The sequence below is a fragment of the Rhamphochromis longiceps genome, linkage group LG22, assembly GCF_057381845.1.
Source record: "Rhamphochromis longiceps isolate RC_006_pf linkage group LG22, R_longiceps_female_GT1.1, whole genome shotgun sequence".
NCBI lineage: Eukaryota > Metazoa > Chordata > Actinopteri > Cichliformes > Cichlidae > Rhamphochromis > Rhamphochromis longiceps.
The window spans coordinates 16859337-16884137 of NC_140577.1; the positions used below are offsets into that span (position 1 = coordinate 16859337).

Sequence of the window (24801 nt, forward strand, 5' to 3'; positions counted from 1 at the left end):
GCTGTAGCTCAGCACATAGAGCACATAGATTGTCTACTGATTGGAACGGTGGTAGTTCGATTCCCACAAGTGTCTGTGCGACAGATTTATTCGAGTGTGAATTCATGTTAGTTAGTTTGGATGTTCTACTTCTCGGTCCAGTGTGCCGGCTCGAATGTGGGTACGAAAATGTGATTTATTCTTTTAAATTTGCGTTTTCTTGTTTTTAATGACAGGTGGTGTAATAAATTTGTCAAGTGCTGTAACTTTGTGAAAATATTTTCTAGTCTAATGCCGATGGAAGAGAATAACAAACTAAAAAGAAAAGACACTTTCTCCAAAGAGGTCCTGAAACTGTAATTGGGAATGGACTCCTGGGGATCGCGGCCGGGCAAGTATCATCCTGGATCGCTCCGAAGGAGTGTTTTAGCACACCTCCCTGACTGTCACAGCCAAATGACCCTGTTCCAATGTCATGAGCTTACTACATAGCTAAAGGAAAGGCCAGAAATAATAGCCAGCGAGTCAGTCAGTCAGACATGTACCCTGAAAGCTTGTCAGAAAGCTAGCCTGCAGCCAAGTATCAAGCCAAATGTCCAGCCAGATGAGGCTGACCCAAAGCCAGCCATCCAGTATAAAGGTGAACTAGCCAAGCCGCAGCTACCAGCCAGACATGGAGCCAGCTGGACTGACATACAGATAGACAGAGAAATGCAGCACTGCACCCAGCTCTATTCAAACCACACCACAGATTTGTCAGAGGAAATAGTTTCAGTGTTGCAGACACTGTTTTAAATACTGCTTGTGGTTTAGTTGCACAGACTTGTCTCGACCTGTTATCAAGTGTTTGCCCATGTATGGCCCAGGCCATATGCTTAACCATGATTTTTTGTTACTACATATCGGTGCAATGTCAAAAAAAGGATAGAGAGAGCATCTAGCCCTTATTTGAATTCTCGTCTTTACTCCACATGCCACGTCATGGACCATCAATGAAATGACAGGCAGCATAGTTTTCTGGTGCATTGCACTGACCCTGGCCTTACAAGGAGTAAACAGTAGTAATGGAAAGCAATGTTTTGCCAAGAATAACACTGGTGAAGGGTGGGTTTTGGTATTCCAGGGATTGTTTCTATCACTGGCCATTTTCCTGTTATTGAATTCCTCTCACTCAATGCATATCCTTCTGGCTCAGACTTAAGTCATTGTTGATACCCACACACCCACTTTGCAACTGGGGACATGGGGCTTTTGCTACCCACTGAGGTAAATCCAGCAAAAATAGAGGTGCACTTAGAGTCACTTTAACTGGAATTCACAATTCAAACAAGTTAGCGTGATGTAATGGACTCTCTGCATGTCCAGACACCTTCATTTCCAGCTCGGTCTACAGTTTGTTAAACTTTAAGGTTTAATTTGCAAATGGGAAATTACAAAACGACTGCCTCATACTAGACTGGTTTACATGACATAACTGAATGCATGAATACAAAAAGCGACTTGCAAGAACGGGTATAATGTTCTTTGTAATTGAAAAGATGAAAGGAAGAATTTGAATGGCATGGTCCAATTCGGTTTATCCAGCTGTCTGGGATGACTAATAAAGCTAACCATGACCTGATGTAATCAATTATAGCACAAGTAACAGTGTATTTTGATTAATTAACGTAGTACTGCCCCATAAATCAGCTCCAATAAAGTCAGAATGAGCACAAGAATTCATTAGTTGTTAACCTTGTGCCATAACCTTCACCCAAACAGTATTTGTGAATGTAATGTAGAACTCATTACATTTGTGCTCCAATGAATGTACATTACCCCAATTCCTAACATTCTCTCTATCTATCTGGCTGTGTCCCAGGTTGTCAGCTTATCCCTGTCCCGAGCCTGAAGCTCTGCTAGGGAAAAGAAGAGTCTGCAGGAGCTGTCTGCCTGCCAGTCAGCGTCAACTCCCCTCTGTAATCCTCTACTGCCTTTAATAAGGAAGAGAAGAGAAGAGAAGAGAAGAGAAGAGAAGAGAAGAGAAGAGAAGAGAAGAGAAGAGAAGAGAAGAGAAGAGAAGAGAAGAGAAGAGAAGAGAAGGATTTTGTAGTTTGGAGATAAGTAGGAATATTTTTTTGAAATAAGCAAATTAACAATTTTAGCAACAAAACCAGATTTCAATGATCCCACCAAATGTTTTGTGGCTCTTTCAAGCCTCATCTTAAAGAGACACTCCTCTGTTACGCCCTATATAAAACCAATAACACATACACATTCCCTACTAATAGCTGAGCCGTTACCTGTTTGGTTCTCCTTCATTTATTTTAGCATTCAAAAGGCCCACGACTAAAACTTTTCGTTCCTTATTGGAAAAGAGATAACAAGCGGGAGCATGGTGAATGAACTACTGCATGTTCACCTGCCTTTCATTTATAGTTCAGGGGATCTTACTGGCTTACAGATTCAAATTCGTAGCCTGCGTGCTCGTCATTTACCTATTATTCTGTTTTTATTTATACACCCTGGAGTTTAGACTATTTCAGCCTTTTACACCGTTTTCCTGGAAAACAGACGACCCTATATCATGTCAGCTCCACTGGCAGCCATTACAGAGCGAAAAGCCAAAGTAAGTCCCAAAGCCAGCTTCCCTGTTTCACATGGTTATTGAGCCATACAGCAGCTTATCGACCCGACAGCGTAACACAAGTTTGTAGGATGGCTTTAGTCCTCTCTCCCTCTATTTAACTTCCTCTGTCTGTCTCGTTCGCTCATTCGGGCACTGGGACTATCTTGGTCATTCAGAAGATTGGTATTGATTAGCCACTTCAAAATAAAGACGGTAAGCATAGAAACAGGGTCACAAAGGCTCTAATGTCTGAGCACACACACACAAGGATCAACGAATGCTGCAAAGTGGCAAACAAGAGCAATCCTTTCTTAGGTCCTCTAATGTCGTGATAGCTGTACACTAATAAACTAAACTATGATTGGGACAAATACTGGCAAATAGCGCAAGCAAACAGTGGCATGTTTTTCACTCTTCCTGCAGATTCAAGGGCACAAACGACAGATTAAGGAACACAGGACTGTACACTAGTCAATTAAAAAAACATGATAACACATGGTGAAGTGTTCTGGCACAAGGAAACGTTCATTGATCCCCTTAATAGCAGCATACTGTACGTGAATGTGTCCTTTATCTCGAGTGCGTGCATGTGTACTCGCCGCACTCGTGAATAGAGGAGGATAAAAGGAAAAGCTGAAAAGGTCTGAGCACACCGCACAGTTCAACAAGACAGCTCGATCGCTTGATCTGCCCCCATCCCCACCCACTGCTCTCTACCTTTTTAAAACCATTTTTCCTCACACACTTTATTTTGTTGGTCCCTCATAGCTCACCTCACTGGCTTTTTGTCATTCTTTTCGGGCTCACCTCATTCGATCCCACACTTCTGAGCTTTTTTTTTTTTATTATACCCCTGCATTTCTGACCAACACTGTTTCCTTTCTGTCAATTTCTCGGGTAACTTTTAGCAGAAAAGGAGAAAACCACAGATTAACTCGCAACTGCGGTCTGGTGTGAATGCGGCATCGTTTTCATTATCCCACAGCAAATAACATTTTTTTGTGTTACAGCAACAGACATAAAGGTGTTTAGTGACTATTCTGAACATTGTGGCTTGGTAAGGCAGTTCTGGCACCTGATTTGGATGCTTGATGATGGAGAACTACCAGAAAGCCAAGTGGGAAAGGTCAGCGTAGGACCCACTGGAGAGATTAAGCTCAACTTTGACACGGGAGTAGCTGAGGATCCCCAGGGACAAACTGGAGAAAGTTGCAGGAACAGCACTGCCCGGAAGCCGTTCGCGCAATAGTCACAACAGTTTATTAACTGACTTGTCTTCATGGGCGCAAACTGTAGCGGTAAACAACAAAACCACACTAGGAGGCACGCAGCGGCACCACAAGTCACAAGACTTTCGGCAAAATGAGACTGAAGTTGGAATACCACACATTAGTTTCGCTTTTAGATATTCTACTGTGAGATTTTAAACTCAACTTTCATTTTCACTCACTGCTTCTTTAGGTTGAGGCACCAAACTACACGGGTAGATCTAAGCGCCCGATAAGGATTTTGGTTCAGGTTGAAACACTTTTCCCACGTGAAGGCATGAAACGTATTTCAAATCGAAACTCAAGAGTCATGCCACAATTTTTAAAAAATTTGCAAATTTCTTTTTTTTGTAGCCTCAAGTAGTCTCAAAAATCACATGTAATTTATATGATAATTTTATTGTCTTTTTTAGGCATAAAAATACTGCCAATTAGAATTTACAATACATTTCTATGACAAATCCCACTTTATTTATGGCATTTTTGCACTACAAGTGGATCAGTGCAACTTGTCAAATTTTCTGTGCAACCCAATGTAAAGAGTAAGCATTTTGTTCCACATAATGGCTCAATAGAGACACACAGAAACACGCAGACACCTGTTTCGCACATTTGTCGATCTATTTGATCCTCCCACCCATCATTCACTCAGAGTATTAAACCATTTCTGTCACTTATTCATTCAGGCGTGAAATCTCCACCCAATCATTACCTGGAAATGATCTCTCTTTATGTCTTTCTCACAAACACACACAAACACACTGACACAAAATCTCCCGCTCATTTCCACACACGCGCACACACACACACAGCGCAAGTTCCAAAGACGACACTCTAGCGTGATCTAGCAGATGTGTGTATTCATGTGTGTTTGACGGTGTGAGTCCGTGCACACATATGGCAAATGAGCCAAGCTCAGTTAAATGACTTGTGATTAGGACATTGGCTTCTAATTGCCACTCATTACCATTTGAAAGTGAGTGGCGGCTCAAATCAAAGGCTATAGCAGCAGTGGTAAAGTGTGCGCATGTGTGCGTGCGTGCGGCGGGAGAGCGGCTGAAGCAGCATGCCTGATTCACAGCCGCACGACTTGTACAACAGTTTGGACTTTTGCTTCATACTTTTCCTTACAAGTAAGGCAACGCTTTTTGGAGAAATGTGGGTAAAAAATATTCTGAAACTCAAACAAACTCAATCTAAAACTCTTTGAAATTCAAACTGTAACTAGCACAACAAAATCTAAGTTTACTTTTCAGCATCTCATGGTAACAGTCTTGGATTAGCACTGGGCAAATCGCTGCCACTCTACCTAAATCACTACAACACCCTCTGCTTACCTCCCTTCTAAAAATCTGCCCGTCTTCCCTTTATATTAACACCTCCCTTCTGCTCAAGCATTCATAATGCATCTATCTTCCAGCCATAAGCTGTTTTCACACCGGAACACCAGAGTCTGGAGAATCAGGTGAGCACACTGGCGGAAGTTGCTCATTTTCACAGGTAGCACACAGCAGGAGACAGACCCGTCCATAAGCATTCTTACCACCAGAAACATTCTGAGCGGTTCAGGCAAAGCTGCTGCCTGTGGAAGGTGCAGGGGACGGGACAAAAGGCAACCAGTTGCTCGCGCTGCACGCTGTCAGCCATCATACAGCGGTGGATATTTGCGTGCTAAAAATGCACCGCGGTGGATTAACATCTATAAAGCTTCAGTCGTGAACAGTTCCTGGACGCCTCTAGTTGACCTCGCTAGCAGAGAAATTTATTTCAATTAAAAAGACCTTTCCATGGCATCCCACAGGGACTAACACCGGATCCCACTCACTTCATTATCCACATCCTTCCCATCATTATACATGAATCCATCCCTTGTTAAAGATTTGAAGCTGAGCTGTGTATTTCCCGAGTACCTCTTGGATGCGACCCCTTCCTCTCTTCTCCAACCTGCTGTATTTAATACCAGTCACACATAAAAAATACATAATAGTTTCAGTATGGTTAATAAAGACTTAATGGCCATGTTGTTAAGTGCAAATACAACAGCCAATCACATGCCACCAACTCAATGCATTGATCTGCGTGTTCGAAAGGGTCTGACCGAATACCAGTACCTAAAAAATGGCTGGCCAGTGTCGATTATGTATTTTTTTTTACAGAAAAGAGACAAAAGTCAAACTAGTGTGCATTATTTTTTCTTCACACTTTTTCTGCTGTCTTTCTGAATAAATAAGCAATCCAAATTATTTATTATTAAACAATAAAAGTAATTATAAAGTAACTTCACACTGATCTATGAATATTTTTCCACACCATGTACCACATGAAGGTGTTTCTAAATGTGTGTTTCACTGCACTGACACAAATGTTGGAAGCTTGTATATGGGATTTATGGCAACCACGAGATCACATTTCTTTCAGTACTTGGACAACAACAATCACAGGCAGTGCAGATAAAATCTGAAACATGTGTTTACAGGCATGAGTCAAAGCAAGCAAGGAATTTAATTAATGGGTCACTCGTACGTTTGTGCTCGCATCCTCCACGGAGGACAGAAGTTCTTGAACTAGCGACAGCACTAACAGAAATGTCCAACACCATAAAACAGGTAAGTAATAACACCGGAGCCGACGGGCTGCACTGACTCTATAGGTTCACTCTGCAAGTGTTTGCTAACACACAGTGGCTGCAAGTGAGTGAATTACAAGAACCATGGAATAAAACAGAAAGTGTGTTTTTACTGAAAGCTGCAGATTCAAATTTGTTGGTGTTGCAATATTTTCTATTTCTTTCAGTAACACGTTTAAAAAGTAGCAAAACAAGCCTTTTAGATAGAAAGCAAGTTTAACCACGATCACAGCTGTCTGCTGAGATATCTCTGTGTTGAAAGCGCTCTATGGGGTGTCCAGTCATTCATTGCTTAAGGCTACAGGACAGGCTTCAAAGATGAAAATGACATAATCAACAAGTAATGCAAACCCACTTCTGTTTTTTCGTGTTTTTCCTATAAATTGCACAGATATCATCAGAAAAGAGGAAGACTTAAGCATGCAGCTGGTGGAAAGAAGCGCAGCTTTTTTCTTTCTTTTTCTTTTTTTAATCTTGAGCATTCACTTTGTCAATCAGTCTGCTGCCATTAGGAATGCTCGTTAAAAAACTATAGTGTGAGTGAAAGCATTGGCTACCACTTGGGACGCATAGCCTACCCTGCTCTGAGGTGTAAACAGAGTAAAAATAGCTTGCTATCACAGGCTTCCCTACAGTCCCGTTATATAATGGTCCATGCTAGGATGAATGACATCACGGGTAGTCCTGCAATCACAAACCGTATGTCCTTTACAACCAGCTGGCAACGTAAAACATTGTGTAGTATTACGTGCGCAACAATAAATGCTTCCTAAGAATCGAAACATGCAAAACACCTGCGGTTACGCTTTTTTTTTTTTTTAATCTAGAAATCATGTGGACTGTGGTTAGTAGTTCGCCTCCTTTCGTGTGGAGAAAACACTTCCGCGATAGTGAAACGTAGATTTAAAAAAAAATGTAACGCTTTCCCCTGACAGTCCCTGTCAATAAGAAAAGAGTTCAGAAGAAGACCTATGTGGCCCGAAGCGACATTATTCGGACATGTCCGACAAAGAAATAGTCTGCAAAGAGGAAATGTTTTGAGCCGAGGTCGAGTGGCGCAGTTACTGGAAGTACAGCGCCTGCCCGACTCCCAACTCACCCGGCGGACGCGCTCCTCGCTCGGTCAGAATCCAGCCGAACCTCCGCCCCTCTTTCGTCCCATTTAAACAACACTTTGCGTTGTTTAAATGGGACGTTTCCAAATGACAAGTATACCCACCCACAGCCCTCGTGGCCGCGTACTGTGTGGTCACTTAAAAATAGGTCAGAGTGCGAAGTAAACATTTTCTAAGGCTTTGAAGTAAACCAGAGCTTCAGCGCCACCCTTCCCAGTTCTTCCAGCCATTTTTTTAAATTTAGCCAGCTCCAAAAGAGAAGAGTGACAACGTCAAAACGGTGACAGGTTGGCGAAACCGGCTCTGTGGAAATAGTTTTGTGCGACTTACTGCGGGGTGTAGCGGGCTGTTGAGTTTGTGTCTCTCCTTGTTGCCAGGGCTCCCCTGCTCTGCTCCGGCGCTGACGGTGGAAAGCGTCTCCCCTCCTAATGATGTCTGCAGCGCTCAGCTAATAGCTCTCTGCCCCCACCTTCAGAGAGAGAGAGAGAGAGCGGGGGAGGGAGGGCGAGAGAGAAGTTCAAATCTGGAGCAGTTTGTAAACTACTCATGCAAAAATATGAGAGCTCGGAGCACAGAAAGCAGTCACAGAGCTACAAGAGAGGTTCACTGACATTGCCAGAGTGTGGGAATACACAGTATTCCTTTATTGGTAAGATTGTTTTACTCACAGTGGAGATTGGGCTGCGTTTTCAGGAGCAAATGCAAAAGCGCGCTGTGTGAAAGGAAGAATGGTTAATATTAGTATTATTATTTCTGTTTAACTCAGCCTCACTCAAAAAGTGGCTTCTCAGCAGTGTAAACACTTTATCTGCAATACAACCCCGCACAGCTCAACATTGAGTTTATATTACAAAAGTAAAATTCTGAGGCATTTATACTTAAGGCTTAAAAAGGGGGGATCTATTAATCAATATTTCTGTGTCAAAATGATCCCACACTGCTTCAATAATGTTGAGGTCCGGGCTCTGAGGGCCAAATCCATGACTGATCATGCTCCATTGTTTGTTTTTTCTAACCAGGTATGTATTTATTGCATTGGCAGTGTGTTTGGGATCACTGTCATGATGAGAAATGAAGCTGTTGCCAACCAGCTGGTTTTCAAATGGTATTGCTTGGTGGATTAAAATCTGATGGCACTTTCCCTTCTCTCAGAATGACTCCTTGACAGCCTCCCGTCCACAGAGACCATTTCTGATGAGGCTTTAGTGAACAGTAAATGGATCAGCTGAAGGGCCCATTCCTTAAGGACAGACTGTTCATCTGCTGTAGATTGTTTTTAGGCCTGACACTTCTTCTTTTGTCCTCCACCTGTCCAGTTTCCTCAGATTTTTTTTCAAGGATGCAATGCACACCATTTCAAGACATGCCAGATTTTCAGCAAATAGCTCTTCGAGATGTAAAAATACTGTTTCCTGTCTGTCACACTTTGTTAGCTTAGGTGTTTTTCATAGATTCAACAAAAGAAATGGGAACAAATTATGTGTTTTTCCAGCAGCCTGCTAGTAACAAAGTGCCTACAGACAGAAATTAACATTTAATTCATAGGTCAGTGTTAAGTGCGTACAAGGACTGAAAATGAGTAAAAGCAAAAAAGCAGCCAATATCTAATGTGGCTCATAACTTTTGTACAGCACCAGCCAAAAACATTTTTACAAAGTCGTAGTGGCCTTGACCTTTTCCCACCTAAAGCTAATCCTTTCATCCCTCAGTGCATGTGAACTTCTGTGCCAGACGTGCAGAGACACCGCCTTCACATAGAGAGGATGGACAGATCGACAGCCAGAAAACAGAATGCCTCGTAGCATAGCTGTCACCAGCAGGGAGGCATAACGAGTCATAAAGTAGATCCACCTCCACTGGCTAAAATATCAAAAGGCTGCAGGTCACTGCTTCAACCATTTAAATCTAATAATATCATATGTATTATGTAAAACATATGTAATAATAATGCGACACATTGTGTACTTTTCCTTTTCTTTTGGTTAGTATATTTGTACATCTGTGTATTATATAATCTAGTGTTACTAATTTGAATAGATGATATTTTTTATTAGTCCATGCAGGGGAACAAAAGTGTCACAGCAGCAAAACAAAGTCCATAAAGTGTGATAAATGAAGAAGACAACATAAAAGTTAAGCCACAAAGCATATTAGGAGTCTGAATGAATAAATATAACAACACGCAGCAGGCCTGTGGATCCTGGATGCAATTTAGCAAAAACTCAAGATTCACTTCAGATATTTGTTCTTATTGTTTATGCTACGAGGTCCGTCCTGTTTTCAGCTTGAATTGCTGCAAAAAAACATGTCATCCTTGGATTTGACTGCACCGGGAAACTTCTGCTTTTTCTCAGAAGAGAAGAAGGTCATGGTATGTTTGTTTTTTTTTAAAGCCAGAGAGTTCAGGATCTGTTCGGCTGAAGGCAGTCACTGACAGTCAGCTGACAGTGACATGATGGAACATCTCAGCTGCCGACAGCGACTGTTTTCACATACACACGCATAGCTACAAACATAAACACAACGATGGAGTGATGCTAGAAAACATGCTTATGAAAGATGTTTATGCACTCGTGTCCTGATTAACTCTAATTCACTTTAAGGGGGCTAAATTCAATTCGCTCTAGTTAATTATTATCAGTTATAATCATGCGTAAAGCATGTGTCAAATAAGCACAAAAACTAAGCTGTGCCACTGAAATAAGCTATCAAGATGAAAGAAATAAACACCCGCTTAACCCCTTCTCCTCTTTTTTGTGTTTTTATGATCTTGACCTCCGTGACCTCTCCCAGATTTCCAATGTGACAACAAGTGCCTTTGACTCTTCGTCAGAGGAGAATGCAACCTGACACTGCTCGAGAGCCGAAGGGTGCACGAGGCTGCAGAGTGACAGACGATCAGGGATCTGTCCCACTCCCTGCGAGTCACTCAATAAGTGGCCTATTGTCCAGCACTCTATTGTGCTCTTGTCACATGCATCCCAAACAAAGAGACAGAGAGGTAGGTTGCCCTGTGTGCTAGAGGGCTAGCATTACATTCATGAAGAGATGCGGTGTACAAGCAAGTGTACGCAGAGAATGAAGAGCTTCATTTAAATAAAAAACAACAACAAACATTTAATATCCAGACCACATGTGTGCCATTTGATCCTGGAAGCCCTTGTAGTCCAAGTAGTAAAGGAAATAGTGCACTAACATGCAGAAGGCCATCAAAACTGTGGAAGTGATCTGCAACTTTGAGACATAAAGGAGCTTTAAATACGTTGAGATTTGACTGATTGTTGTCATTACTACATCAGCCAGATGTCTGCGTACTTTTGTGCTAACCTACCACCCATAATGCACCTCGTAGTTTCAGTTTCACGCCGTGTTGCTAAAATAGAACTTCCTATAATAACAAATGTGTAAGGCCAGAGTCAAGCGGAAGCAGTAAGTTGACCACACGTTTTAAAATAGATCACCAGTTTAATAAAAATACTTCCTCAGTGTCTCTCGAGCTCACGGGCCTGCACATACGCAAGCATGTACTTGCACCTTCTTGTTCTCTGCATGCACTCACAGGTTCACACCTACTCACTCTTACAACGCGCCGATCTAATCTTTACATATAGGATGCTAAACGTCTTCTGCAGACAGTTCAGCAGCCCTCTGTTTGATATTGACATTGGTTTGCACCGTTCAGAGCACAACGTGACTCCATAGCAGTGTGTGTGTAGTGCAGGGCCATAGCGTGCTTGAAGAATAAAACAGAAACTACTCCCATGGGAGGAGCAGATTCTTCGAGGGTTGGGTTCCTCCCTAGAGATGTACCTGTGTTTTTTGTAGGAGGTATGAACAGTATACACTCGGGTACAATGAAGTGTGCCAGGTGGGGCGTGTATGGAAACAGACCTTGAACATGGAGAGTGACATCCTTAGTACCTGCATAGTAAATGAGTCATATATAAAAATAATTCCCCCCCCCCCACACACACACACACACACACTTTTGTTTTTATTCTTTCCAGAAAGAAAAGCTTTAACGCATTTCAGCTCCAAATTAGAGACATCCACTTAACAGACAGAAGTATGCACAAATAAGGGATTTGACAGTTTATCTGGCAGATAAATAAATAACACACTGAGCTTAAAGCAGGGACCAAGGGAGATATATATAATTAATCATCACCAGTCTTTGAAGGCAGCTTTACAGCGATTTTCAAAGATTTTAATGGTCATGGACATTTCTTTTTTTGGACAGCGGAGAGTGACAGAGAAGCAGCGTGTCTGAAGTGCATGCTACTCTACACACTACAATCACCTATTATGGGCTGGAGCTCTCCAGGAATCGTGGCATTGCATTTTCTTCATTTGTATATGTGGACCTCTGCATCATCGTGTCAGCTCATCACATTCTCTGCAACAAACCAATACAGACTTTTTTTTTAGCAGAACAGCAGCGCTCCTCCTGTATGCTCTGAAAGCAGCTGTCACTTCAGATTTCAAGGCTGCGCTCTGTCCAAGTCCCCTCTCTGTGCGCAGAGGGGAGGTGGTGTGTTTCATAGCTACTCACAGCTCCCCCCATTGTTCAAATGTGGAAGTGGTTATTGGTTTACAGCGTTTCCCTACATGCTATCATGTCACATACTGCAGCATACAGTTGCATAAATGCAGAATTATCCACAGCTTTGCTTGTAATTACACAAAATAAACACCTTTTAAACAAATCCAGAAAAAACACATGACATAAATGTTTTGTCATTGAGTGAAAAAAGTATTTGATCCACTATAACACTGCCAGATTTCTGGCTCCCACAGACTGACTATCAGTCAATTACAGATACTCCATATCTAAACTCATTACATGTATAAAGCAGGCTTGTCCACATTATGGATTCCTTCCACTCCAACCTCTCCACCACCATGGAGAGGACCAAAGAGCTGTTAAAGGACATTAAGGAGAAGATATTACAGTGGGGCAAAAAAGTATTTAGTCAGCCACCGATTGTGCAAGTTCCCCCACCTAAAATGATGACAGAGGTCAGTAATTTGCACCAGAGGTACACTTCAACTGTGAGAGACAGAATGTGAAAAAAAAAATTAAAAAAAAATCCATGAATCCACATGGTAGGATTTGTAAAGAATTTATTCGTAAATCAGGGTGGAAAATAAGTATTTGGTCAATAACAAAAATACAACTCAATACTTTGTAACATAACCTTTGTTGGCAATAACAGAGGTCAAACGTTTACTATAGGTCTTTACCAGGTTTGCACACACAGTAGCTGGTATTTTGGCCCATTCCTCCATGCAGATCTTCTCGAGAGCAGTGATGTTTTGGGGCTGTCGCCGAGCAACACGGACTTTCAACTCCCGCCACAGATTTCCTATGGGGTTGAGGTCTGGAGACTGGCTAGGCCACTCCAGGACTTTCAAATGCTTCTTACGGAGCCACTCCTTTGTTGCCCGGGCGGTGTGTTTTGGATCATTGTCATGTTGGAAGACCCAGCCTCGTTTCATCTTCAAAGTTCTCACTGATGGAAGGAGGTTTTGGCTCAAAATCTCACGATACATGGCCCCATTCATTCTGTCCTTAACACGGATCAGTCGTCCTGTCCCCTTGGCAGAAAAACAGCCCCATAGCATGATGTTTCCACCCCCATGCTTCACAGTAGGTATGGTGTTCTTGGGATGCAACTCAGTATTCTTCTTCCTCCAAACACGACGAGTTGAGTTTATACCAAAAAGTTCTACTTTGGTTTCATCTGACCACATGACATTCTCCCAATCCTCTGCTGTATCATCCATGTGCTCTCTGGCAAACTTCAGACGGGCCTGGACATGCACTGGCTTCAGCAGCGGAACACGTCTGGCACTGCGGGATTTGATTCCCTGCCGTTGTAGTGTGTTACTGATGGTGACCTTTGTTACTTTGGTCCCAGCTCTCTGCAGGTCATTCACCAGGTCCCCCCGTGTGGTTCTGGGATCTTTGCTCACCGTTCTCATGATCATTTTGACCCCACGGGATGAGATCTTGCATGGAGCCCCAGATCGAGGGAGATTATCAGTGGTCTTGTATGTCTTCCATTTTCTGATGATTGCTCCCACAGTTGATTTGTTTACACCAAGCTGCTTGCCTATTGTAGATTCACTCTTCCCAGTCTGGTGCAGGTCTACAATACTTTTCCTGGTGTCCTTCGAAAGCTCTTTGGTCTTGGCCATGGCGGAGTTTGGAGTCTGACTGTTTGAGGCTGTGGACAGGTGTCTTTTATACAGATGATGAGTTCAAACAGGTGCCATTCATACAGGTAACGAGTGGGGGACAGAAAAGCTTCTTACAGAAGACGTTACAGGTCTGTGAGAGCCAGAGATTTTCCTTGTTTGAGGTGACCAAATACTTATTTTCCACCCTGATTTACGAATAAATTCTTTACAAATCCTACCATGTGGATTCATGGATATTTTTTTTTCACATTCTGTCTCTCACAGTTGAAGTGTACCTCTGGTGCAAATTACTGACCTCTGTCATCATTTTAAGTGGGGGAACTTGCACAATCGGTGGCTGACTAAATACTTTTTTGCCCCACTGTACATCTACACAAAGCTTGACCGGGCTAAAAGACCATCAGCAAGAAGCTTGTTGACAATGTGACAACTTTTGGTGCGATTATTCAGAGCTCCATGCAAGATCTCACCTCATGGGTAAAGATGGTCATGTAGGCGTATTTAGGCATGTAGACATGAGCAAGACAAAATGTTCCAGGTCAAACTGAGCATCAGAATGAGGCTAGAGGGTGATTATTGGGTGAAAATCTCTTGTTGTTGTTGGCACAGGTCAGTGGAGAGTGGGCTGACTTCTTTGAGTTGAGAGGAAGGCAGCAGCAACTCACACAACCACTTGTTACAACCGAGGTATGCAGAAGAGCGTCTCTAAATTCACACACGTGGAAACTGAGGCGGTAGTGTGCACCAAAATTGGACACCAGAAGATTGGTCTGGTCTGCCTGGTCTGATGAGTCTCAGTTTCTGCCGTGACATTCAGACGGTGAGGTCAGAACAGCATGAAGTGAACAACATGAAAGCATGGATCCATCCAGCTCAGACTGCTGCTTGTGGTGTAACGATGCAGAGGATATTTTTATGGTGCACTTTTGGCCCTTTAGTGTCATTAACCAGATTTGATCTGGACTCAAATGCAGACATTAAAATTAAAAGCTCAGATTTATTTTGTTCACTGATGTTTCTCAGTCAGTCAAGACTAAAATGTCATAATCTAAGCAGGGAGCAAAGGGGCAGGCAGGCGAATAAACAGAGCCTGTTCCAAAATCATTTTCCTTCAACGGTTTCTTTCTCCCCGCAGGTTTGCTGTCTTCCACAGTTTTCCCTTTTCCACACTGGTGTTTCCCCACAAATCCACAAGCATCTTCTCCAAAGAGACATAGGTAAGTCCAAATCAAAGACAGCTTTTTCTTTTTTTTAAACTGACTGAGGAGCCAGAGCACACTGCCACAGTAGATACAACCACAGACACACACACAGGAGAGAAAGTGAAAGTAACAGGCACAGGAGGACAAGGACATAACACTTAGTAAGATCATAGCCTATCAGAGTAATGCTGCTCATCCTGCTGCCTCAAATCTCAAACTGGTTTCTTGACCATTCACATAACATTTGAGAACCCACTGTGCTCAAATGTCCTCCACAATCACCAGTTCCCAGTCAAATAGAGAACCTTTGGGAATTAGTGCAACAGGAGATTCCCATCATGCATGTGCTTCCCACATATCGGCAGCAACTGTGTGATGCTATCATGTTAATATAGACCAAAATCTCCAGTTCCTTGTTGATTCTGTGCCGTGAAGAATTAAGGAAGCTCTGAAGGCAAAAGGTGAACTAAAAAATACACATGCATCAATATATTTAGCTGCTTCGGCATTTCTCCCGCTTTGTTGTTCTACAGCAACACCATTTATGCATCTTATGATATCTTCACTAAATTCAGAATCTGAGGAAACTGAAATCATGATTCGGCGTCATCTAAATCGGTGCGTAACCTTTCAAATCTCGCTAAAGTGCCGTCATTTTCTCACCACCTCCCCAGCAACCAAATTACACAGACTTAAAGTCGCCCTTGCAAGTGTAATCCTACAGTGAAAGCCTGCTATCGGCTAACCTGCTCTCACTCACCTTCCCTATTCCGCAACAAGGGAGAAGGAAAGCAGGGAGGATTAGGATGCAAAGAGAGTTCCCTAATCTGTGTATTAACAGCAACCAACTGAGTCTGGCTGTCTCGGGGAGGCAGAATTTGGGAAGTAATCTAAAAGTGTCTCATTGTGATGTGTATAAAAACCCCGCAGTCTTAATTGGAAAGGAGAAACTCTGATACACCTAAATGTCTCATGCTCACACCGTGGCTGTCAGCATTGCACCAGATCAGCAGTAACGTTACACTTTGCCTTTGATAAAACATAAATAAAGCTTGAAAGAGAGGCGCAGAACAATGAGATCCGTGAGCGCGATGTGTGTGTGTGTGTGTGTGTGTGTGTGTGTGTGTGTGTGTGTGTGTGTGTGTGTGTGTGTGTGTGTGTGTGTGTGTCTTACAGCCAAGCTCCATCTGTATGAAAAAATAATTGGCTCTTAGTTCTGGACCTAGAACTTATTATTAGACTGCTGCCTTTGTAGATGAAACTGCAAATTTAGAGGGGCACAGAATGTTTTTCTTATTATTACACAGATTCCGAGTTGCTGCTTCACCCTTTGAGCCCCTGGCTTTCTGCACACAATCATGTTGATTGTATTATTTAATTTCACTTTCACCTTTATCGTAATTTCTTCTTCTGTATAAGACCTTTTTTTCTAAAAAGATTCAACTTTCTGTCCCCAAAACAAACAAACAAAATACAAGCACTTTCTTTTTTTCTTTCTAATATGTCTGAGGCACTCTCCTCCTGCTCAGCAGTCGCTTTAATAATTGACCGGGCAAGGGATGCAATCACACAAAAGCACATACACACAGGTTCACACGTGCGCATGCACAGGTGAGTGATATGGGGACAGGTCCCTGCAGTACATGGCCACTAACTCTGGGGTCAGAGTGGAGTCAGCTGGATAATGGATGAGCTTGAAAGAGGCAGCTGACAAATCTGTGGCACTCCCCTTACACCCTGTCTATCTGCCCGGGTGCATGATTTTTTGCTTTTGTGCGTGTTTGACAGTATGACTGTGTCGCAGGAACAGAGAGAAAAACTGACAGTGTGACGAGCCACGTTTGGCGACACAAGTGAGCGGGAGAAAGACTGGGAGGCAAAAAATAGAGCAGAATGTCCTTTTGATTTATTGTGATGGCGGCATCTGAGGGCGTTGAGAAATTCCTCTTAAACTTAGATGATTGCACATTAGACTTTGGCCCAGATTTTTTTTTAAATTATTTTTTTTTAATACAGCAGCCTTGCTAAGAAGAGCGGCATTAACAGCATGATCAGTCGAGTGAAAAGAATGCATCGGAGATACGCTTACTGGACACTTTCTTTAGTTAGACCCTGCTAATACTCTTTCAATTCTTCAAGGCCAAATTCTGAAAAGAAACTGAGACTCAATTTTCTTCCAACTTCTGGTGTCTAATTTTGGTGAGCCTGTGCGAATCGTAGCCTCAGTTTACTATTCTTATCTGAATGGAGGGACACCCGGTGTGGGCTTGTGCTGCTGTAGACCACCTGCTCCTCATAAATGCTCTTCTTCACAGCTCAATTGTGAGAAGAGGCTGGTTGTTACTTTCCTTTCCTATCAGCTTAAAGCATTTTGAGGCATTTTCACCCAGAGAACTGCTTCTCTCCTTTTCAGGCCATTCCCTGTAAACTCTAGAGGTGGATGTGCGAGAAAATCTCAGTAAATCAGCAGTTTCTGAAATAATCAAAATAACCAACAACCATGCTGCGTTCAGAGTCACTTAAATCAATGCTCTTCCCCATTCTGATGCCCAGTTTGAAGTTCACCAGATCATCTTGACCATGTGTGCGTGCTTAACTTCACTGACTTGCTGCCATGTGATTGGCTGATTGGATATTTTGTTCAACAAGTACCTAATAAAGTGGCCGGTGGGTGCATGTGTTTGTTCATTTTTTACTAGTAGATGAGAGGAAGATGCCATGCTCGGCACAGAGTGGGGAAATCAAGCATGAAGTCTGGAGGCAAGGAGAAACAGCCGACAAGTCTCCACCCATCAGTACCTATAAAGCTAGCTAGTTAATACCATTCTGATACAGAGTATCTTAAAATATAACACGCCGAGCTTTTCCAGTGTGTGGATTTGAATGCTTGAATGCTTCCTGATTTATAAATTCTTCAGATTGTAATTTGATGGTCAGACAAAACAACGAAACAAGCTATATTTTTCCCTCGAAAAAGACTTTTTTCCCTTCAAGTCATTACTGAAAGCAAATATCTAAAGATCAAGATCTGGATTTAGATTTTTCCAAATCTCGTTAGAGGACAAAGTGGCGCAGGCATTTTCCATGTGTACACATTCAGTGTTATTTTCACCATCAGTCTGTTGATAGAAAAACACAGAGGTTTTAGGTTGTTTCATTGTCATGAGAAAAATAGTGTAGATGGCACATTTGGTGACATACATAAGCCCCACTTTGTATCCAGGACTGACATTATTACCACTGTGATACCAAAATCTTTTGTACGGGGAGGATTTTCTGAAGTATTTCTTCATCAAAAACAGAAGTTTACACTCTATATTTGTTTTTTTCCTTTAATTTTTTTGTATAGATTGAACAAGCAAGTTATAATGTAGTAATAAAGCATTAGCAGTGGTGAATTTTGTTAACAGAGTCAGGGTAATGAGAGGGGTGCTGATCTTCTCTTAGTCTCTCTGAAAGGGAATGAGCATGTTTTCCAAATGTTGTCTTCTTCCTATAATAAAAGTGTCATCCTGCATTGTACATACTAGGATTGGATTTCCCTGAAGTTTCCTTAATCGGTTCTTTCTAATTATACTCTCTCATGTGAACCACTTTGATTTCACTTGCAAGTGGAACAGGTTTAAAATTCTCAATGCGATCAAGAGAACAAGACGCTCACAGCGGTCGTCTAATTCAATAACGAGTGAGTAAATTTTTTACTGTGATGCAAACTTTTAAAAAAGAAAGCAGACCTCATCTCCTCTGTAATCTCTCTCGCCGTTTCATTTTTGCCTCCAAAGTTAACTGACTGCTCTGCTCTTACAGTGTAATTGAACATGAGCATCCACAAGGCCAGATCGTCTAGACGCTCGATTTCAAAGGCCTTTTAAAAACTTGAATCAATAAAGTTGCCGTCTTATCAACGCACTGCTTCCCTAGACGTCTGGCCACAAGAGGCCTCGTAACGTTGAGCTCGCACAAGCGCCAAAACCCTGTCGATTAATCGTTACCACCGTGCCTCTTTGCTTGTGCAGTCATCAAAATAAGTGAAGAAGAGCCTTCTCAGTGAGAAACTCTCATCATTTTAAGTGATTACGTTGCTTACACTTACTGAACAGTGTTGATTTATGTGCAGTCAATGTGGGTGGAATGTAAATAATTATTTTGAGTGGCAAAGATATTTCCCAGTGTTTTGAATGCTTCATTTGAATGTGACATCTCAAAGCCCAAAGTTTTATAGATTTAGCAAACAGTGAACTGGAGGCTTATCATCAAGAGGCTCAGCTGGTACGAGACAAGGTTGGGACACAAGCTTTGAAATACAATAAGCTGGTGTTTTTCACAGAAATGGCTGATCAAGCTCCAAAAGAGTCAAACAATGAAGTTCTGGGCAGGTAAAAGAGGTCAAACAAACAAAGGCCACTCGAGCCTAGCTATTAATTAATAATGGTTACATGGTTGATTGATCAATTTTGTCTGCGCCGAGTTGGTTTTATTCCCCTATTTGCCATCTTCATTACGTCTGTTTCCTCTTTTTTTCCCCTTTATATGTTTTTATAATGTTGGCATTATTCACTAAATTGTTTTGTTTTAGGTTATTTTCAAGATCTAGCCAGTGACTATGGATGAAAATTATCCAACCGCTAACTCTGGTGCATTTCCAGCAAAGTTTATTAATGATCATTAACCCTGTTAAAAAATAAAATAAATCAAATTAAGTAAATAAAAGACTTACAACTATCTAAGACAATATCTGTCAATGGCACAGAGACACACGGCAGAAACCAACACAACTTAACTAATACCACAAAAAAAACAAACAAACAAGTAGCCTAACAGTTACTTTAACTTAACACTGCCAAATAAACTACACAATATACTTAAGGTAACCGATTCCAGGTGGCCCCCATGATTTTCTACACTTGGTACAGTCCACTTGTCATGAGCTCAGAAACAAAATGGATATTTAAAAAAACAGAGAAAGAAATACAAGATGAAATAATGTAACAGCAATGGCTGGACAAAAGTGAACTGTTAATGCATGCCTCAAAGCACGCTAACGTATTTTTAATAAATATGTTTACATGAAGCTAATGATTGTGTGTAGAAGTGTAAAAGTGTAAATCAAAACTGCCTTGTTGTTTTGTCTGGTTACTAACTTTATAGTAGCAGCCCTGATAAAGCCTTGTACAGCTACCGTTTTCCCATACGTAATGTCATGTAACTAGGGTTGCCAACCGTCCCTTAAAAAACGGAATCATCCCGTATTTCGAAACAAAAGTACACGTCCCGTATTGAGCTAATAAGGGACGCACTTTGTCCCGTAATATAGTGAGAATCAAAAGTAGTCTATAAATGTTAATGGAATTAACGCTTTGTTTGAAAACATAATTCCCAGCCCCTCTCCTGCTTTGTGACCAATGAGCTGACAGCACACTTATGACAATTCGAGTATGACAATTCAGATTATCTCATTGGTCGAGGAAAGGTCGCTTGCGGAGAAAATACCGGAAGACAACAGATGACCACAACAAGAAGCATGGCCAACAGGGAAACAAACGCCGACACTGCGGTGCAAGTCTCGGATGACAGTACACCTAAAGCTGGGCAGACACTGTGCGATTTTTTCAGTCGCGTTATTCAGCTCCTGCTCAAACTGCACGATTGACTCGCAGGGGTTAGAAGTTTGCAGGTCACGATGCAGGTCTCACACTATACGGCCCGATGCTCTGATGCGACCTGAGTGCTCACACTGTGCCTCCATAAAATGAAGGTTATAACAGAAAATCTGTCGCTCGCTCTCTCTGTCTTTCACTCACACAGACACACCACCATCAACTTTGCTAAATTGCTAATGAAAAACATGATCAGGCAGCTGTGATTGAGCAGCAGTGTAAATCCAACTATTTTCACGGTTGTTGTGGTCGTGATAATTTTGTGATGCCACATCGAAAAGGCTCGGATGAGCTTTCCAAAGTTCTACAAGTGCCTCCATCACTTGTGTCCAGATCACACGCTGCACAGCCGTGCTGTTCAGTCTTTTTCACCGATGTTTACGTGTTTGCGCATGAGCAGTGTGAGCGGCTGTGGTGACACCCTCACGAGCGATTGATGATCGGGAGCTGGTCGTGAGGTGTTAATCACTTCTCGTTACCCCACGTATACTACACGATGCACGATGAAGGCCAAAATCGGGCCGATCACCAAATCGGTCGCACGACTCAAAAATCAGCTCAAAATGGGCCAAAAATCGCACAGTGTAAGCCCAGCGTTAGAGCAGCAATGTTTGTTCCCCTCAGAGAAAGAAAAGAAAAAAGGCTGCAAAAGTACAGGGAGGACTGGGAAAAGGAAAACACCTGGCTGGGAAAGTGCACGATAACACCTATAAAGCACACTGCACTGTGTGCCGGCGCACTTTTTCCATAGGCATGCTTCTAGTGGTGGGCACAAGAAGAACATGAGGGGCGTGAAAGCTCGGGGAACCCTTAACCAATTTCTTGTCCACCAGGCCACGGCAGAAGCAGATATGGTATGTAAACACTGGTTTGTTGTTTAAACCCTCTGGTTAAGGTTAATATGGGCATGTGCGGTGAATATCAGCGCTATGTGGCCAGAAGTGTGATAATATAATTTATTTTGTGTAATAAACAACTGCAAGGATAGATGATTACAACAAATAGATCACTAATACATAAAAGTAATACATAGATGAATAATGATGATGAGTTAAGATGCGTAATCATGGGAACAAGTGGGTTTACAAACAGGAGCAGCTGATTAGCATTAGAAAAGCTGAAATAATACCTCAACTGAAGCCAATTGTACTAAATGCACTATATGTGCACTGTTACAAGAATATTTTTCGTTCTATTGCTTTCTATTAATTTATATAATTTTAAGTTAAGCAGGACAGAGTTCTTTTAAAGAAAGATTTACTTATATTCTCAAAAGTTAAGCATGACAGGCTTCTGTTTAAGAAAGAGACCTGTTTTACTGTGTTAATGTTGTCATTTTGAGCTAAAAATAAATGGCTAAATGATCATTTGTTTCCCATATGGTCATATCACAAAGAATATGCATCTGCTTAAATCAAATTCAAGTCAAATGGTTAAAAAATAATTTCACACACACAAAAAAAAGAGCTACCACACTGGGAAGGGTGAAGACAACTGGGTTGCCCGGCCCTGGCCACGAGGTGTCCCTTATTTATTTTTCAGGGAGTTGGCAACCCTACATGTAACTTGTTTTCTTGTATGCGGCTGAGTGTCAACAATTTGCAACCACACCTTGCTTGAGTATTCGTCTTACTATCACATCTGTCATTTGGTGTGAATGTGTTAAGAAAAAGAAACTGTTTGCTCGGCATTTTCCTGACCACTCACTGTTCACATCAGCTTCTCTTTGTAGTGTCGTGTGAAAGAAAAGAAGATTTTCCCAGGACCGCATAGAATCCAGTGAAAAACTAAGTACACTCTATGGTTCAGAAGCTTGTAGAACCACCTTTAGCAGCAGTAACTTGTAAAGATTTTTCCTGCATGACTTTCTCTTGGCTCTGTCTCTCTTCTTTCCAGCATTGCTTTAGTTCATTGAGGTTTGCAGGTATTCTATTATCCACAGCCCTCTTAAGATCCGTGGACTTTGACTGGACCATTGCTACACCTTCGTTTTCACTCATTCTGTCGTAGATGTGCTGTTGTGTTGGGATCATTCTCCAGCTGCATGACTCAGTTTTAGCTCTCGTCCTCACTGTGGTATACAGAGGTGTTCACGGTTGAGTCAATGACTGCAAGGTGCTCAAGTCCCCTGACTGCAGAACAAGCCCAAAGACTGAGGCCTGCAAAGTCTGAGATGCAGCTCTTGGGTTTTCTGCAGTTTTTTTCTAAACAGTGGAGAGTCTGACCTTGGTGTGAATTTGCTGGGACGTCCATTCCTGGGAAGATTGTGACACAACACTGACCTCAGTTGTCTTCAGACCTGCAAACTGGCAAAAGTTGTAACTTAGATTTATTAGAAGAAGCCAAAAAATTCATGTAGCAGTTCAAATGGTTGTCAGCTTATTAGGAACGACGGTTACTCTTTAGCTGTAGCTCTCCTGCTCTTTATTTCATTGGATTTGTAGAATTTCATCTATGCACACTTGTTTGAATGTAAGACTTGGAATTTCATTATTAGATTACACATTTCTTGTCTGCTCATAAAATCCGCAGCACAGACTTTATTTAGATTAGATAGAACTTTATTAATCCCTCGGGTGGGTTCCTCTGGGAAATTCGATTTCCAAAAAAGCACAGCACCGACAGAAGTTACAGAGTTACAGAATATTATATATATATTAGGGGTGCAACGATACACAAAATTCACGGTTCGGTTCGGTTCGATACTTTGGTGTCACGGTTCGATATTTTTTCGATACAAAAAAATGTTCATGCCTTTTTAATTTGTCATTTATTAAAATTATAAATATATATTTTAACTCAAAAGTACAGTTTTTAAATTTAACCCTAACCCTTGTGCGTGTTTTTTATTTTGACAGCGAATGCGCACCTGCGGACCACTTATGTGCAGCCCTGGTTATTTAGCTCGTCATATTGCAGCCACAGAAATTCTTTTGTCCATGAAACCATAAAGCTGCACTTTCTTTTTGCCTTATAGTCTGATTTGTCATAACTTCTCCGTTTTGTGGTAAGCTTTTCTTTGGCTGTCACTTCTTCACCCTGAGCTGTCTTATTTGGCTCAGCAGAACTAAAATATATATCTGTCTGTGAAGGTTCTCAGTCATCCAGGTCATCGTAGTCAAATATAAATCCTGCTGCTTTTACACACGTACTCACATAAGCTCAGCGATTCTCTGCGCGATCAACCTCTCACATGTTTAAGCTGCGGGAGATTTCACTTGTCATGTTTGCATAGTAAGCTAACAATTAATAAGACGATGTCAGAGGAATTGGTGCACAAATTATCATCACTCACAGATCAGTACTGTCGCTCTCTATACACAGTTCGCGCGATTGCAAAGTGAAAGCAAAAAAACAAGCACAAATTTAAACGCGATTTCAATATGTCACATATTGACAGTGGCTCACCGATGCCAATGACATAATTACCCAGCTACATTTCTGAAAGAATACAAAAGCATTGAGATATATTTTTCCTTCCTACAATAGCCCGACGGGCAGGGCAGAGATAGATTTTGGTACCCCGACTGAAAAAAATCGCTAGCTCCAGGACGTTGGGCTAGCGATATTGCGAGCCCTGTATCTGATTGAGGAATCACTCATCTTTGGAAAAGAGAGTTTATTACAGAGAAATGTCTCTTTCCAAAATAAAAGCTATACTATCCGCTTCTTCTGGGCTATATTCTCAGCAGCATATTAAACAGCTGTCTAAATGACTCGGCTAAGGTTAGTAGCATGCTTGTTGTTTTTGTCTTTGCACTAGGATGATGTAGGCGTAAATGTGCAGTCATATTCGTTGTGTTCCCACTAGTGCTTTCAGGTTAATCTCGTTGAAATGACCTTAACGCCACAACATGGCAAATCTCCGTTAACGAGCTACCGCCGATCGCCCGTGCATGGGGCTAGACGGCCAACACGTTAACGAGCTAACTGCGCTAACACACTAGTTCCCACCCATGTAATTAAGCATTGCATGGCACATCCAACATACTGTTTTACTTTAGTCCATGACTGCTTACCTTCAGGGTCATACGTCACATGAAAACCAAAATAATTCCAAACGCCAGGGGCCCGTTCTTCGTACCTCGCTAAGTAGGTTAGCCGGATTAGATTGTTGACGATTTCGCGTGATCCTGGATCAG

The 24801-nt window shown here is 41.9% G+C and overlaps 1 protein-coding gene across 1 annotated transcript in view; it reads right to left on the minus strand.

Moving 5' to 3' along the window:
* The window catches only part of atxn1a (ataxin 1a), a 110337-nt gene extending 102114 nt beyond the window's left edge, over positions 1–8223 (minus strand). The window contains exon 1 of the mRNA XM_085395916.1: positions 7927–8223. The gene's annotated coding sequence lies outside the window, so the exon portion shown is untranslated. The remainder of the gene's footprint in view (positions 1–7926) is intronic.
* Between the last annotated feature and the right edge of the window lie 16578 nt (positions 8224–24801).